Below are 18,248 nucleotides of genomic sequence, written 5' to 3' on the forward strand. Positions count from 1 at the left end.
TTTTAATTTTATGTAAACGTTTTCTGATTTAAAAAAAAAATTAATTCCAATATAGTTATATACAGTGTTGACATAGTGTTACATTAGTGTCAAGTGTACGATATAGCGATTCAACACTTCCATATATTACTCAGTGCTCCTCAAGATAAGTTTACTCTTGGGGTACCCTGGATGGCTTATTTGGTTAAGCGTCAAACTCTTACCTCGTGGTTCGTGAGTTCAAGCCCCGCATCTGGCTCTGTGCTCACAGCTCAGAGCCTGGAGCCTGCTTCAGATTCTGTGTCTCCCTCTCTCTCTTCCTCTCCCTCTCTCACGCTCTGGTCATGAGATTGAGCCCCGCACTGGGCTCTGCGCTGACAGTGCACAGAGCCTGCTAGGGATTGTCTTTCTCCCTCTCTTTCTGACCAGCACACTCATTCTCTCAAAATAAATTAACTTTAAAAAAAAAAAAAAGATAAGTGTATTCTTAATTCCCTTCACCTGTTTCACCCACCCATTCCAGCCCCCACACTGGTAACCATCTGTTTGTTCTGTATAATTAAAAGTCTGCTTTGGCACCTGGCTGGCTTAGTCAGTAGAGCATGCAACTCTTAGGCTTGGGGTCATGAGTTGCAGCCCCATGTTGGAGGTAGAATTTACTTAAAAAAATAAAGGGGGGCATTTATTTTTATTTATTTATTTAAATCCAAGTTAGTTAAGATACAGTGTAATAATGATTTCAGGAGAATTTAGTGATTCATCACTTACATATAACACCCAGTGTTCATCCCAACAAGTGCCCTTTTTTTTTTTAATGTTTTATTATATTTTTGAGAGAGAGAGAGAGACAGAGACAGAGACAGACAGAGTGTGAGAGGGGGAGAGGAAGAGAGAGAAGGAGACACAGAATCTGAAGCAGGCTCCAGGCTATGAGCTGTCAGCACAGAGTCAGATGCAGGGCTTGAAATCATGAACCGTGAGGCAATGACCTGAGCTGAAGTCGGATGCTTAACCGACTGAGCCACCCAGGTACCCCCAACAAGTGCCCTCCTTAATACGCATCACCCATTTAGCCCATCCCCCCACCATCACCCCTCCAGCAACCCTCAATATGTTCTCTGTATTTAAGAGTCTCTCATGGTTTGCCTCCCTCTCAGTTTTTACCTTAAAAAATAAAGGGGATATTTAAAAAATAATTAAAAACTATCACAACAAAAGAATACATATGTTTACAAAAAAAAGTCTTTTGGGGGGTATTATCTCTTTTCTTCTTTTTCCCTTTTTCTCCTTTTTTTTAATGTTTATTTAGTTTTGAGAGAGAGACAATGAGACAGCGTGCAAGTGGGGAAGAGGGAGAGTGAGAGAGTGAGACAGAGAATCCCAAGCAGGCTCCACACTGTCAGCACAGAGCCCGACGTGGGTTTCAAACCCACAAATCGTCAGATCATGACTTGAGCCGAAATCAAGAGTTGGATGCTCAACCAACTAAGCCACCCAGGCACCCCTGTTTTGTTTCTTAAATTCCACAAATGAGTGAGATCATATGGTATTGTCTTTCGCTTACTGGCTAATTTCACTTAACATTATACTCTCTAGAGCCATCAGTGTTGTTGTAAATGGCAAGATTTCATTATTTTCCATGGCTGAATAAAATTCCTATATATATATACACACCACAAGAACACTAATTCAAAGGGCGATATGCATCCCTATGTTTATTGCAGCATTATTTACAACAGCCAAAATATGGAAGCAGCCCAAGGGTCCACTGATAGATGAATGGATAAAGAAGATGTGGGATATGTCTGATATATGAATACATATCTGAAAGTATATGAATATTATTCAGCCATTAAAAAAAAAAAGAATGAGAGGGGCGCCTGGGTGGCTCAGTCGGTTGAGCGGCCGACTTCGGCTCAGGTCATGATCTCACGGTCCGTGAGTTCGAGCCCCGCATCGGGCTCTGGGCTGATGGCTCAGAGCCTGGAGCCTGCTTCCGATTCTGTGTCTCCCTCTCTCTCTGACCCTCCCCCGTTCATGCTCTGTCTCACTCTGTCTCAAAAATAAATAAATGTTAAAAAAAAAAAAATTAAAAAAAAAAAAAGAATGAGATCAAGTTCTTTTTTTTTTAATATGAAATTTATTGTCAAGTTGGTTTCCATACAACACCCAGTGCTCATCCCAAAAGGTGCCCTCCTCAATACCCATCACCCACCCCCCATCAACCCTCAGTTTGTTCTCAGTTGATCAAGTTCTTTTTAATGCAGACTGAAAGTTCAGCACACATTTATTAATGGCAAGTATCTGTCAGACATTAGGCTGGGTTGGAAAAAAATATGTGGTAGAGTTTGGCAAGTTGTTCAACAATACCTATGTTCTCTTTTTCCACAAACCCCTGTAGTAAAGTTTGGGTCACATGATGAAGTTCTGGCCTATAGAATGTAAGCAGAATTTATAAATGGCACTTCCAGTCTCACTGAACTCCCAGACTACTAAACACACTTCCTAAGCCCCATGTCTGTTATCTTTCCATTGTCTCTATGCTTGCTGCAGAAGGTTCACAAGAGATCCCTGAGGCCCTAAAAGTGGTGGATCCACTGAATTAAAGGAATATCTCGTTCTGAATCCTTTGAAAAGCTTCGCACCAAATAGCCAAATTATCTATAACATAAAAGGAGATATATCTCCATTTTGTTAAGCCGCTAAGATCTACTGCAAATAAGACACAAAAATAAGACATGACCCCTTTACTTGAGGTCCTTACTTTTTTAATAGCAGAGAGCACATATACATATATTTTATCATTGCCTAATATTGTCTTCCTCCCCCATACGACAATTTCTTACTTCTGGAGGCAAACTCTTCTGATTGGCTTTTTTTTTTTTTAATTTTTTTTTTCAACGTTTTTTATTTATTTTTGGGACAGAGAGAGACAGAGCATGAACGGGGGAGGGGCAGAGAGAGAGGGAGACACAGAATCGGAAACAGGCTCCAGGCTCCGAGCCATCAGCCCAGAGCCTGACGCGGGGCTCGAACTCACGGACCGCGAGATCGTGACCTGGCTGAAGTCGGACGCTTAACCGACTGCGCCACCCAGGCGCCCCTGATTGGCTTTTTAAAAATGAAATTATCTGTTGGTTTCCTCCTCGGAATATTGTAACAGATTTAAGCCATATCTTGTGTCCCCAGTAACCTAGTAGAAGTCTTGGTGCCTAAGAGGCACTTAATAAATACTTGATGAATAAATGAATTTCATGTGGACTCTAAATCCATCAAACAAATAAGCACTTAATAAATTGTCTTTAGAATGACAGTAATGCAGTAACAGATATTTCATCTTGTGAAATTTCTAAATTCTTTTTTTTTTTTTTGCTTTAACTTTTTTAATGTTTATTTATTTATTTTTGAGAGAGAGCAAGTGAGCAGGGGAGGGGAAGAGAGAGAGGGAGACAGAATCCTAAGCAGGCTCTGTGCTGTCAGCATATAGCCTGATGCGGGGCTCGAGCTCATGAACTGTGAGATTATGACCTGAGCTGAGATCGAGTGCTTAACTGACTGAGCCACCCAGGGGCCCCAAAATTCCTAAATACTTATGTGTTGTAAGTATCCTTATTTCCTTAAAAGTTAACACGCACAACGATATATAATTCAGTTCTATTTCCTGTTGCCATTGCTACTTTCATCTCATTAAAACATAATATTCGAAAATATGCCTTTTAAATTCTACACACAGGGGAAGGTAATAAAAAAATAATGAGTTATTTTAGAAGGAACAAAATATATATTTAAATACAGAACATATAACTATTCCTTGATTATTCCTAGAGGTACAAATTAAATAACTAATTTTATATTCTAGGTATACATCCCAACAATTTATCAAAAGACAAAATAAGTAGCTCAATACACAATGATATTTCTAAATGTATGTTTCTGCCATTACTTATTCTAAAACTTTATTTCAGTCACTAACACCAAATTATGTGCAATCACCTTTTTTTAAAAAGTAAACTAATGGTGGAATTATTTACTTAGGTATTGTAGGAAATTTCCCTCTATTTCCTTCTAATATTTCCTAAATATTAGCAAGCATAAAAGAAAAAAATTTATATACTTGTGTTCTTCGTAATTTGATCCATTCCTAAGAAATAGAAATCTGAGAGAAAAACTTAACAGGACTTAATACAAAGTGTAAAAGTGCTGACAACGCTGAATCCATGTCTGGTCCTCCATTCTGTTCACGTCTGCATGATGACCTCCCTTGGGGCTACATGTTGCAGGCCCATTGGGAGTATATGTATGCCCTTGACTGGAACATGGAAAGGTTTATTGGGGTATTCCCTAAAGTTGTTTAGATAACTAGCAAAGATCACAGTTGCCCTTTCCACTTCTGGCACACAGGTGGCACAAGGCCTGTTAAGTGTTAGAACCTCACCACAATGCCCTCTACACATCCCCTCACTCCATAAAATCTGTGGACTAAGGTCTGGACTTTGTAGAGAATAGCTGCACAGCTCTGGGTCATCAATTACCCCATCCCTGGTATGAGTTCCCCTGAGTAAAACACTGTGTAAACCATATAGAGTCACTTGCTTTGTTCTCTGGTCTAAAAGTGCCTTCTCAGTTTAGAGGATACTTTACTGTCTCTTCCCCACCTTCTAATAATCAAGTATCTTATCTGTTCACATAATAAACTTGGTTGTTTAGAGAGCAACTAATGGAACATGGATTTATAGAGGAAAATATAAAAAATGCCATTACAAACCAAGGACAGAAGTGATGGGTCATGATCACAACCCAAGGTCAAGTGATTTTACTAATGTCTGAAAATCTATAATGTACATAAAGGACTATTTTTCATTATAAATAGTTTCCTGTAATTCATATGAGGAATTAAATTATTAATGAAGCTATTTTAGTTATCTCTTACTCTTGATTTCATATTGGGCTTAAGAAGAGTTTCCATGCAATTCATTTACTGTGTTTCTATATATTTTCACGTTTTTGTTGAATTTAACTTTGCAATTTCTAAACAGGGTTTTTTAAAAGATGTTTTAAAGCATATTTATTTTGAAAGAGAGAGAGAGAGACAGAAAGAATCCCATGCAGGCTCCACACTGTCAGTGCAGAGCCCAATGCAGGGCTTGAACTCATGAATCATGAACTACAAGATCAAGACCTGAGCTGAAATCAAGAGTCAGATGTTTAGCTGATGGAGCCACTCAGGCACCCCTCTGACTAGTGTTCTTAAATACTATGTGTATATCTTCTCAGTTTTACTTTGAGTTAAATGTATGAAATTGCATAAACACAAAATAATAGATTTTCTTATAAGTATATATAAGTGTATGAAAGTCTTTATATGCCTCAGTTTCCTTATATGTGAAATGGGGACATTATTGATTCATAAATTGATTGTGGGAACTCAATAAAAATGTAAAAAGAAATTAATGCAATATCTGGCATATGTAAGTGTTTAATAAATCTTTAGTAATTATAATTTAGTTTGGGTTCCAACTACAAATTGAGGAAAATTGAAATAAAGTACTGTAAGATTAAAACAAAAACAATGCTATATAATGAGTTAAAGGAGATTCACAGGCTAGATGCTTTAAGCTCTAAATGGTACTGTCTCCAGGAGGAGCCAAGATGGCAGAACAGCATGGGAGTTTTTTGCGTGTCTCTCGTCCCTGAAATACAGCCAGACCAACACTAAACCATCCTGCACACCTAGAAAATCAGTCTGAGAATTAACACAACAATCTGCACAACCTAAACCACAGAACTCAGCAGGTATGTGGTGCAGAGAGCTGAACTGGGGGAGAGAGAAGCCACAAAGGGCAGGGAGCTGTTTTTGTGTGCGGAGAGAGGATGGAGACGAGGGGGGTGGGTGGGGGGAGAAAAGCACCCCCCCCAAAGCAGCTGGAGAGAAAGTGGAAAAGTGGAAACAGCTGCAGGGACTGAACTAAACTGTATCGTCTCTCATTCCTCAAGTTTGGAATAGAGTTATCACTAGGTTCAAACTAAGGATCATCAAAAATTGAATATCCTACTCTCATGTGAATGTAAATCTTTGAAAACCTTAATTTTGCTCTGTAACTGTTTAAGAAATTGATATAGGGGCACCTGGGTGACTCAGTCGGGGCACCTGGGTGACTCAGTCGGTTAAGTGTCCAACGCTTGATATCACCTCAGGTCATGATCTCATGGTTCTTGAGATTGAGTCCCATGTTGGGATCTGCGCTGACAGCGCAGAGCCTGCCTGGGATTCTCCCTCTCCTTCTCTCTCTCTGTCCCTCCCCCGCCCTCTCTCAAAATAAATAAACATTAAAAACAAAAAAGAATTTGATTTAAACTGTAGATGATACAAAGGAGGGACTTTTCAAATTAGATGTGGAATTGTTATACAAAATATTACTGTTAGAGTTTGTACAGAGTTTTAGAGAGGATTCTCCCTGCAACAATAGGAGAGAAGGGTAAAGTATCTGGGGCCAAGAAAAGCTTCCCTGCACATATATGCATTTCCCACTGGAAGGAAGCTAAATTGGTAGAATACTGTAGCTCAGGTGCTGCCTCCGATTTGAAGAGGGTGTTGTCAAAGCGAATGTGAAACCCAATTTAGAGTTTGATTGTTTTTCCTTTTCCATTACATATTTACAAATACAGCACTCCGGGCAACAAATCAGACTGCTAGTGTGCAGATCTTTTGCGGTTGATTTCTGGTGGTGGATTGGGAACTACCAATAATGCAATATGTATAAATCTATTCCTCCATAATTGTGGAGAAATAACTTTTTATCTCTACTTTAAAACCCAACTGTGTTGTTTAATTGTGTTTTTTAGAGTTACATCCTGCAGAAAGAGACTAAGTTACAGAGGAACAGAAGTCAGAGTTACAGAAAATACTGAATTGTATCAAAGGACAAAGAGGCAAGCAGAGAGAAAAATTAATCTTCTAATCTAAAAAAGGATAACCAGGAGGTGAATATGCTGGCATGGGAACTAAATAAGTAGGTTTGAAATTTCTTTTTGCTTTTGGTTATGAATTCTTTTCAAAAGAAGGAGGAGAAACAGAACTTCCAAACAGCCAAATTTGAAGTCCATAAAAGATGAATTTTAACGATTTCTGGTTTGTCTCCCACATTCTGAACCATTATTCTCCAAGCTGTATAAATAATTTAAAAATATATATTTATGTTATTTCATCTCAAGTGCTAAATTGAGACAATCTACAGACTGACAGTTTGCAAAACTGTCAAAGGAAGCACATCTCCATTACTATGTTTTAAGTTCAGTGAAACTCAAGGAAGTAGGTAGTATTGTGCAAAAAATTTACTGATGACTTCTGATAAACAATTTTGAGATAGGGAAACTGATGTGACTCCACTTTTACAAAGGATCCATCTCTGCTGTTTTTCTGCTAGGCCCCATTTACTCATGTTCTGTGTTTTGTATCTGAGTAAACCAAAGAAGCGACGTTCCCTCTCCAAGGGGTGAGCAATAAATACAGTGAATCATTCTCTGAGTTTCACCCTAGGCCCTCAAACAGCTGGTGACATCTGAGAAGAACTAGATCCCAAACATGTTCAAAGACATTAGCTTCAAATAAGCCTCTGCTGATGCTGGCATCAACATCGCCTACCTTCTGTGACTGATGAAATAGCACATTTTATTCCCCTAACACTCACCTTTGATCTGACCCTACCCTGGATTTCTGAAGGAACACATGCCCTGCACCCCTTTCCAATATAAATCCCTAACCCTGAATGACAGATACTCCTTCTCCTTTCATTTCTGAGTCTCCCAGACAATACATCTGCTATACTCTGTCACTTTCGCTATCCAATAAAACTGTTTTCACTTCTTTCTGCTACGTTTGATTTCTATCCTGTTTTAAGCCAAGGATCTTCCTGGCTGGTCAGGAGGCTGCCTGTGTCGGTTTGATCATTTCTAACAAAAGCAAGACTGTGCATACCCTACAACCCAGCATTTTTACTCCTTGGTGCATTAGACAGGGGAATATTTTTTACCAAATTTTTTTTTAACATTTATTTATTTTTGAGACAGAGAGAGAGCATGAACAGGGAGGGTCAGAGAAAGAGGGAGACACAGAATCTGAAACAGGCTCCAGGCTCTGAGCTGTCAGCACAGAGCCTGACATGGGGCTCGAACCCACGGACCGTGAGATCATGACCTGAGCCAAAGTCGGATGCTTAACCGACTGAGCCACCCAGGCACCCCAAGACAGGGGAATATTTATAGCAACATTGTTTGTACTACAAACAACAGGAAACAAACTCCGAATAAATCAAGTGATTCAAAGAGAGTAAACTGTATCAATATAGAGGGATCTCTAAATCTGATGTTGCACAAAAAAAGTGACAATTGTAGTAAAATGTCATTTGTATAAAGATTAAATTTGCATAAGAAAAATCTATAATACTTGACATATATGTAGAAAACATATAGGACATTATTAAGAATAATAAGCAGCATTGCAAGATAGTGGTTATTTCATAAGAGGAGGTTGCACCAAGAGTTGTTATTACCTTTTGTAATTTTCATTTCTTAAACCGGGTAATTAACATATGAGTGCTATTTTAATCTTTATAAATGTTCTGTATGTCTTAAAGTTAATTAAAAAAAAAGTCTGTAGAATACTAACCCATTAAAAATGTTTGTGCTTAGGAGGGAAAAAGTAGCTGCTAATAAATATCCTCCTATTGTTTTAGTTATCTATTGTTGCATATCAAACTACCTCAAAAACTTAGAGGTTTAAACCACCACTTTATTTGCTCATGAAACCATACTCAGGAATTCAAAGCTCAGGTAAGTTGTTGTTCTGTGCGAGTAACTCAGCTGCAATCACCTGGTGACTGGGCTAGGCTGAAAGTCTATGCCTGCTTCCCTCAGAGGTCTGGCACCTTCCTTCTCTTCCCTGTGGCCTTCCTCTCTCCTCATGGTGCTTACTTGAGCTTTTTCACAGCAAGGTTGCCTTAGGGTAGTTGTATGTCTTATCTGTTGATTTTTTCCTAGGAGGAAGCATTTCAAGGGGTACAGTGTGTAGTCACAGATTTCTTAATGTCTACTATGAATATGACAAGTTACCCTCTGTCTCTTATTCCACATTCTATTGCAGAGTCCAGATTCAACCGGAAGGAAAACAGACCCCACTTCTAGATGGGACATGGCAGGATCATATTGCAAAAGACCATAATGTGGTTTCTAACCTTCTAAACAATAAAATACGAAAATCAAAACATACAAACATACAAACCAAACCTCTCCTTTGGCTCCTTATCCTGTCAAACTATTGTGCCACCCCCCCCCCCAGGTTTTTTTTTTCCTCTAGCTTTTAAAGACAATCTTCTAAAATGATTGGATCTCCAATCATTGGATCTCTCTAAAATCATTGGATCTCTCTAAAATCATTGGATCTCTCTAAAATCATTGTATCTCCATTCTCTGACCTTTCGTTCAATTTTTAACACATTCTAAATTGCTTTTCACCTCATCACTCTAAAAAATTGTCCTGTTTGAAGGTCACCAAACATTTAAGTAAAGCCAATACTGGGAATGACAAAATAGCAACTCAAGAAATAGAAGGTACACGCAGAGAAAAATTTTTAATGTAACTACAATCGCAGGAAATTAAAATCAGTTTAGTTAGTGTCAAAATTACATGCATGGAGCAGGGAAAGGGAGTTATTTTAAAACATGGCATTATTATGTATAAGATATAACTAGAGATGATGACTAAATTAAATGGCAGAATGGACAGAAGACAAACAGATTAGAGAACTGGAAATTATGCCCAATTAATGAGGTTTTTTTCCCAAATGGCAATATAAAGCAAACTGAAAATTTTTTTCAAAGAGAACTTGAAAGATAAAGAAGATTTATTTAGAAGTCCCAACATCTATTTAAAAGATGATTCAGCAGGAGAAAATAGTGAGACTAGAAAAAAGACAATAGCTTAATTTATCATGTTCAAAAGGTAATCAGTCATCACTGTCAGCTTGTACATGTCATACATTTATACTAAGTGTCTAAATAAATAAATTTTCCATGCATTTATAAATTATAAAAATATCTGTGTATTAGGGGCAAATTTCAGGCCGCACCAACATAGGCCACTTGGGCATGAACATTGTTTTCAGTTAAAAGCACTCAAAACCTAGCAGATTCAGGAAAGCTTTTTACCTCCCCCTGAACTGCCTGCTGGTACCAGGAAGAGAGCTATTTACAGAAATTCCTCTCTACCTAAGAAATTTATTTACATAATAGAGCAACCTTTGATCTCCAAACATCTCTTTTCACCTTTCTAATAATGGTCTATACTCAGACCTTCAGACCCCCTACCCCTCTCCTGAGCTCATAGAAGCAACTTGTTGCCTCACTTTCTTTGCAATTTCCATGTCTGTGTGGATTCCCTGTTTGTACAATGTTAAATTTCATTTTCTCTTGTTGGTCTTTTTCAAGTCAATTGGGTTCTTAGTCCAGGTAGAAGTACCTTGAAGGATAGAGGAAATTCTTCCTCTTCAACATACACATTATGCAAACATAAACACATTTTATTTATTTATATTTTAAATATTGATACCAAAGCTTATGTAGTTTTATCTACATATTAACCATTTTATTTTCATTCTAATTCTTCTTTCATCTTTGTCCTTACATTCAGGATTATTTCCTTCTCTCTGAAGGACATTCTTTGTAATTTTCTTCACTGCGGGTCCTCTGACTGGCAAACACTCAGTATTGGTTTAGGGGCCAAGGGCAGGCCACCCCAAGATGGGCCACTTTGGCATGAATGTTGAGTTAAAAGCAATCAAAACCCAGCACATTCAGGAAAAGCTCTTTGCTTCTCCCTCAATAGCCTGCCTGTACCAGGAAGAGAGCTATTAACAGAGCTTCCTCTTTACTTAAGAAACTTATCAGGACAACTTTTGTTTTCCAGACATCTCTCACCTTCCTGGTAATGGTCTTCCTCACCTTTGTAATCTCAGACCATGGACTCCCACTTTGGTCCATTTAAACTTGCAAGGCTGCCAAAAAGAATATATCCAGTTCTCAGCCATTTCTTTTTAATTTTTTTTGATGTTTATTTATTTTTGAGAGAGAGAGAGAGAGAGAGAGAGAGAGAGGGCATGAGTGGGGGAGGGGCAGAGAGAGAGAGGGAGACACAGAATCCGAAGCAGGTTCCAGGCTCTGAGCTGTCAGCACAGAGCCCGATGCAGGGCCCGAACCCACGAACCAGGAGATCATGACCTGAACCGAAGTCAGATGCTTAACTGACTGAGCCACCCGGGTGCCCCTCAGCCATTTCTCAGTGTCTCCATCCTTTCCTAGATCTTAATTTTTCACAATTGTTACCCCTTTGATCCCTTTAAGATAAAAAAAATTAAAAGGAATCCAACTTGTCTTAGGTTGAATAATCATATATGAATTATGTAGTGTACTATAGGTGCGTGAAACTGATTGGGTGGGTTGTAGAGGTATGGCTATACAATAGTAACCCTTGATATAATTCATTCCTACTAATTTTGCCCAAAGAGTATATTCAACCAAGATGAGGCAAAGAGTAACAATATCAAAACTCAGATCTCCTAACTGCCTCTCTGAATGTTTTTTCCAAACTGTCAGAGTAATGTGTATCATATTTTAGATGTTTAATAAATATTTATTGAAGAATCAATATATTTATGTAATGTACATTCATATAAAATTCCATAATGTGAATAATGCTGAAGTGCATTTGCAGTTACTGCTTATATACTGCTTAAAAAAGTAATGTGAAATCCTCCTCTGAGTGGCATTCACTGGTTTCATACTTAGGGAAAACAGTCAGCAGGATTGATTTACGTAACTTCATATTCTAATGTGCTTTTCATTTACTCTGCCAAAAATCCTACAATTATCCCTTGGCTTCTTAATTTTCAACCTAGAGGGAGAGTTTCCCTAAATGCAAATATAATTATTATCCAAGTCCTAGGTTCTAACATGGGACTAGATGCTCTACAGAGCAGAATTTAAAATTTGCCTGGCCTATGCTGAATCTGAGCCCAAACCGACACCACAGTTACATTTTGCCATTCAAGCAAAAGTTATATTTAAAGTTTTCCGGGGAAAGAACATTCCCATATCATTTTATTGATAGAGGTAAGGCGTTTTCTTTTTCTTTTTTTTTTTTTAAATCAAAAGGACTACCATCTTCTGCCTAGAATTTAGACAGCTGGAAAGGCTGTCATTTGAGTAAAAAGCAGTGCAAACTATAAAATCATGCATTTTGTTGAACCCATCAGCCTTTTTGTATGATCAACAACAAGGCTGAAATCTTTGAAAAGATAGGCACTTCCAAGATGAGATGTGGCACAACCATGGACTCACCTCTGGCAGAACACAGGAGGAAGAAGGGGCTAGCACAGAAGTGGCTAAAAAGGTTTCAACTAAAATATTTGACCATTTGCAAAAGGCTGAGTATTGCATAGCGTGAGATGGTAGAGTTCCTGAGAGCTACAAACACAAAGTGAGACTGTGTACACTTCAGGGCTCTTCTCCAGAGATTTCACCAGGTGGTGAAGAGAAAGACTGTGAGCAGGAATATTGGAGAAAGCATCCCTTGGTGGTTTAGAATGATCAATGCGATACACCATCTCAACAGACTGAAGAAACAAAACAATATAATTGTTTCAGTAAATGCAGAAAAAGATTACACACCAAATTCAATATACATTTATGATAAAAATTCTCAGAAAACTAGAGAAATGAGCGTTCTCTATCTGATAAAGGGTATCTACAAAGAAAAACCTCTACAAACAGTATAGTACTTTTTGATGAAAGAATACTTTGCTCAGAGTTACAGAGGAAAGGCAAGGATGTCTATTCTCATTAGTCCTATTGAACATGGTATTTTAAGTCCTAGCCAATGCAATGAGACAATACATACAAATATACATACATACATATGTTCATGCATATGTAAATGACATAAGGATTGGATATGAAAAAATAAAACAGTAACTATTGGCAGATGACATGATTTTCTACATTGGATATCCAATATAATCTACAAAAAGCTAAAAGAACTAACAAGTGAGTTTAGCAAGATCACAGGATAAAAGGTCAATACAGAAAAATCAATTGTATTTCTATGTACTAACAGTGACAAACAGGAAACAACTTTGAAAATACCATTTAAAAATCAGCTTTGCAGTGGAGAACTGTGGCAAACTTAATTATGCCAAATGATCAAAGTTAACATCAACAGTCATAAGTCATGTATAAGTCATAGCATGTACTCCTGATATGATGTGATGAGAATGGCACTTTATCTCTGTAGCCTTCTTCCCAAACTCCCAACTCCAGTCTAAACATAAGAAAAACATCAGATGAATCTCAACTGAAAAGAATTCTACAAGACATCTGACTAATACTCCTCAAAATTGTTCAGATCACCACCAACAAGGAAAGTTTGAGAAAGTATAGCAGATCAGAGGACCTAAGGAGACATGACAACTAAATACATGTAAGGTGGTATTTGGAATAGCATCTAGGAACAGAAAAAGGACAATAAGGAAGTACTAACAAAGAGTGAAGTTTTATTAATAACAAACAAACAGTGTTGTTTCCTTAGTTGTTAACAATGGGTGAGGGCTATACTGGAACTCTGTATTTTGAAAATTTTGTTAACCTAACTCTATTCTAAAATTTTTAAAGGTTTACAAAAAAAATTTAAATTTGCACCTAAACATGAAACACTTAGCTATGAATCTGACAAAATATAGGCAAGATCTGTGTGCTGGAAAGTATAAATTACTGATAATGGTAATCAAAAAAAGAATAAGTAGAGTTCATACATTGGAAGACTCAATAGTGTTAACATGGCAAATCTAACAAAACTGATCTAAAGATTCAACTAATACAGCAAGAATCAAAATCCCAGCAAGAATTTTCCTCAAAATAAACAAGTTGATTCTAAAAATTTATATGAAAATACGAAGGAACCAGAAGAGCAAAAAGGCATTTTTGAAAAAGAATGAAATTGAAAGATACACTTTACTTGATGTTAGTAATTGTTATAAAGTTAGATTAGTTAAGAAAATGTGGTATTGGAGAAAGGATAGAAACATAAATCCATGGTGCAAAATAAACATCTTAATATAAACCTATACATTTGGTTAATTAATGTTTTTAAAGACTTAATTATTTAGAGAAGTTTTCCGTTCACAAAACTGAGAAGAAAGCATAGATATTTCCCACATGTTCCTTTCCCCATTATCATCATCACTCACTGGAAGGGTACATTTATTACAAAAGAGGAACCTACAGTGACACATCATAATCACTCCAAGTTCATAGTTCACCTTAGGGTTCACCCTTGCTGTTATACGTTCCATGGGGCTGGAAAAATACATAATGATATCCATCATTAGGGTATTATACAGAGTATATTCACTGTCCTAGAAATCCAGGAAAGTATAAATTACTGATAATGGTAATCAAAAAAAGAACTTAATAAGTTCTATTTTATGCTCTGCCTAGGCTCTGCCTATTCATACTTTTCTTTCTCCCTCCAACCCTGGCAATCACTGATCTTTTTCTTTTTCTCATCCCCATAGTTCTGTCTCTTCCAGAATATCATTCACTTATTAATGTACATTGAAGTATCCTCCATGTCTTTTTATGGCTTGCTATTTCACTTCTTTTTAGCACTGAATAATATTCCATTGTCTGGATGTACCACCATTTATCCATTCACCTACTGAAGGACACCTCGGTTGCTTCCAAGTTTTGGCGATTAAGAATGGAGCTATTATAAACACCTGTACCTAGGGTTTTGTGTGAACCTAAGTTTCCAGCTCCTTTGGGTGAATACCAGGGAGCACAATTGCTGGACTCTATGGTAAGAGGTGGTCTAGTTTTGTAAGAAATTGCCAAACTGTCTTCCAAATTGTGCCATTTTGCATTTTCACCAGAAATGATAAGAGTTTCTCTTGCTCTGCATCCTCACCAGCACTTGCTGTCAGTATTCTGGGTGATGGTCATTCTAATTGACACACAGTGGTCTCTCATTGCTGTTTTAATTTGCATTTCTCTGATGACATATGATATGGAGCACTTCTTCATATGTTTATTTTCCAGCTCTATATCTTTGGTGTGGTATTTGCTAATGCCTTTGACCCACTTTTAGTTGTTTTTCTTTTCCTTATTAAGAGTTTTTTGTTTTCTATATTCTGAATAGTAGTCCTTTATCAGATGTGTCCTTTGTAAATTTTTTCCTCAGTTTTAAGATTGTCTTCTCATTCTCTTGACACTGTCTTAGAGCAGAAGTTTTTAATTTTAATAAAGTCCAGTTGATTAATAATTTTTTTCATGGTTCATGTCTTTGGTGTTGTATCTAAAAAGTTATCCCCATCTTCAAGGCCATCTAGAATTTCTCTTATGTTACCTTCCAATTTTGTAATATTGCATTTTACTTCTAGGTCTACAGTTCATTTTGAGTTCATTTTTGTCAAGGGCATATGATATTTGTCTAGCTTATTAATATCATTTTTTTTTGCATGCTGATTTCTACTTGTTCCACCACCACTTGTTGAAAAGGTGATCTTGGCCTTTGCTGCTCTTATCAAAATTCAGTTGACTATATTCATGGGAATCTATTTCCAGATTCTCTTCTGTTCCATCGATCTATTTATCTACTCTTTTGCCAATAACACACTGTCTTGATTGCTATAACTTTACAATAAGTCTTGAAGTAGAATGGGAGTCAGTCTTCCAACTTTGTCCTTCTCCTGTAATATTGTGTCACCGATTCTATGTCTTTTGCCTCTCCATATAAATATTAGAATCTGTTTGTGTATATCCATAAAATAACTTTAGGAAATTTGACCAGTATTATGTGGAATCTATAGATCAAGTTGGGAAGCATTGACATCTAGACAATATTAATGGACATGACCTCATATAGATCTTGTACATATTTTGCTAGATTTATACTTCAGTATTTCATTTTGGGCAATGCTAATATAAATGGTATTATGTTTTTTATTTCAAGTTGCACTTGATCTTTATATAGGAAAGCAATGGACTTTTTTTGTCAATTTTTTCAGATTTTCTGGATAGATTATCAGGTCATCCGCAAAGACAGTTTTATTAGTCCTTTCCAATCTGTACACCTTCTACTTCCTTTTCTAACCTTATTGCATTAGCAAGGATTTCTAACACCATGTTGAAAAGGAGTGGTGAGAGGGTCGTCAATTGATTTTAAGAAAAGTGCAAAGGTAATACATTGGAGAAAGAATAGCATTTTCAACAAATGATCCTGCAAGTGTTAGATATCCATAAGGAAATATGAATATAAATACTGAGAACAAACTGAAGGGTGATGGGAGGTGGGGAGAGGGGAAAGTGGGTGATGGGCATGGAGGAGGGCACCTGTTGGGATGAGCACTGGGTGTTGTATGGAAACCAATTTGACAATAAATTATATTTAATATAAAAAATAACTTGTATTTTAAATAATATAAAAAATGAAATCAACTTGAATCATAGACCTACATGTAAACCTGAAACCATAAAACTCATTGAAGAAACATAGAAAAGCATCTTTGTAAACCTGAGGTACTAACATTTCTTTTACTTTTTTTTTTAAATGTTTATTTATTTTTGAGAAAGAGAAAGCAAGAGTGGGGGAGGCAGACAGAGGATCCGAAGTGGGCTCCACATTGACAGCAGAGAGCTTGATGCAGGGCTTGAAGTCAAGACACCACGAGATCATGACCTGAGCCAAGATCAGATGTTTAACTGACAGCCGCCCAGGGGCCTGAGGTAGTAACATTTCTTAAACACAACGTCAAAACTGATTCGTAATAAATTTATAATGGATATTATATATGTGTAAAATTTCTGCTCTTCTAAAGATGTTAAAAGAATGAAAGGAAAAACCACAGACTGTGGTAAACATTTACAAACATAGCTGGTAAGGGACTTGCATCTAAGATACATAGAGGAATCTGAAAACTCAATTACTAATAAGAAAACAAACATCCGAAGTACAAATGGATAAAGGATTTAAACAAACACATCAATGAGGAAAAGATGTCTGACATTAACCACAAGAAAGAGAGATCCTCAGTATCATTATGCCACTATGAGATACCACTACCCACCAATTAGAAATGCCAAAACACAAATAAAATAAAAAGCAAAGTAGAACGCTCAGATAAACAATCTGACAATCTCAAAGGCTAGAAAGGATGTTGAGCAACTGGAACGCTCACACATGGCTGCTTAAAATTCACAATATTATAGCAAGTCTGGAAAACAGTCTGGCCCTTGTGTTCAGGTTAAATATTTATTTTACCTGAGGGGGAAGAAATTTATCTTCACACAAGAAACGTATACATGAATATTTATGCATATGAGTATTTATGGTGGCTTTATTCATAATTGCCCAAAACTAGAAGCAAACCAAATGGCCTTCAGGGGGAGAATGGATAATCTGTGATATATCCTACAGTGGAGTATTGCTCAGCAATAAAAGATAATCTAATAAATACTTACCTGATAGGGGTGATAACATGATCATGAAGTTGGTTTTCCCAGAGCAAGTCTTGCCTGTCGCACTCTGGATGTGCTGACCCCCGTGATTTTCCCACATATGTGGAAAGTTTAACTGCAGAACTTGTGATAGTGGAGTTAAAAACTAAAACAAATGTAAAACTTATAAAAACATGAATGAATCATAAGTGCATTACGCTAGTGATAGGAAGCCAGGCTCAAAAGGTCACACAATTTATTATTCCATTTATATCAAATTCTGGAAAAGTCACATCTATAGGGATTAAAAAATAGATCATTGGTTGCCAGAAACTGGAGGTGAGGGTTTGGGATTAAATACAAAGGGGCACAAAGGGCTGGAGTCATGGAACCGATCTATCAGTTAACTGTGGTGTTGCTTAGACCGCATACATTCGTCAAAACTCACAGAACCGCACTCTGAAAAAGATGGATTTTCCTACGCATAAATTACATTTTAATAAAGCTGACGAAATAAAAGAAAATATTTTTAAGGCAAATGCCAAATGTTACTCTATTCTCTCCTCAAGTTCGATTAAATATCACCTTTTGCCTTGAAAATAAGAGCACAAAACAGTTTCTGTCTAAAGCTGAGGTTTGCTTCACTTCTACCTGCTACTATATTCTTGGTCCTCTCTTTGCCATCAAATGACCCATTTCTCCAATCCTGCTGCCCAGGCTGTTGCATG

The sequence above is a fragment of the Panthera uncia genome, chromosome X (genome assembly GCF_023721935.1).
Source record: "Panthera uncia isolate 11264 chromosome X, Puncia_PCG_1.0, whole genome shotgun sequence".
NCBI lineage: Eukaryota > Metazoa > Chordata > Mammalia > Carnivora > Felidae > Panthera > Panthera uncia.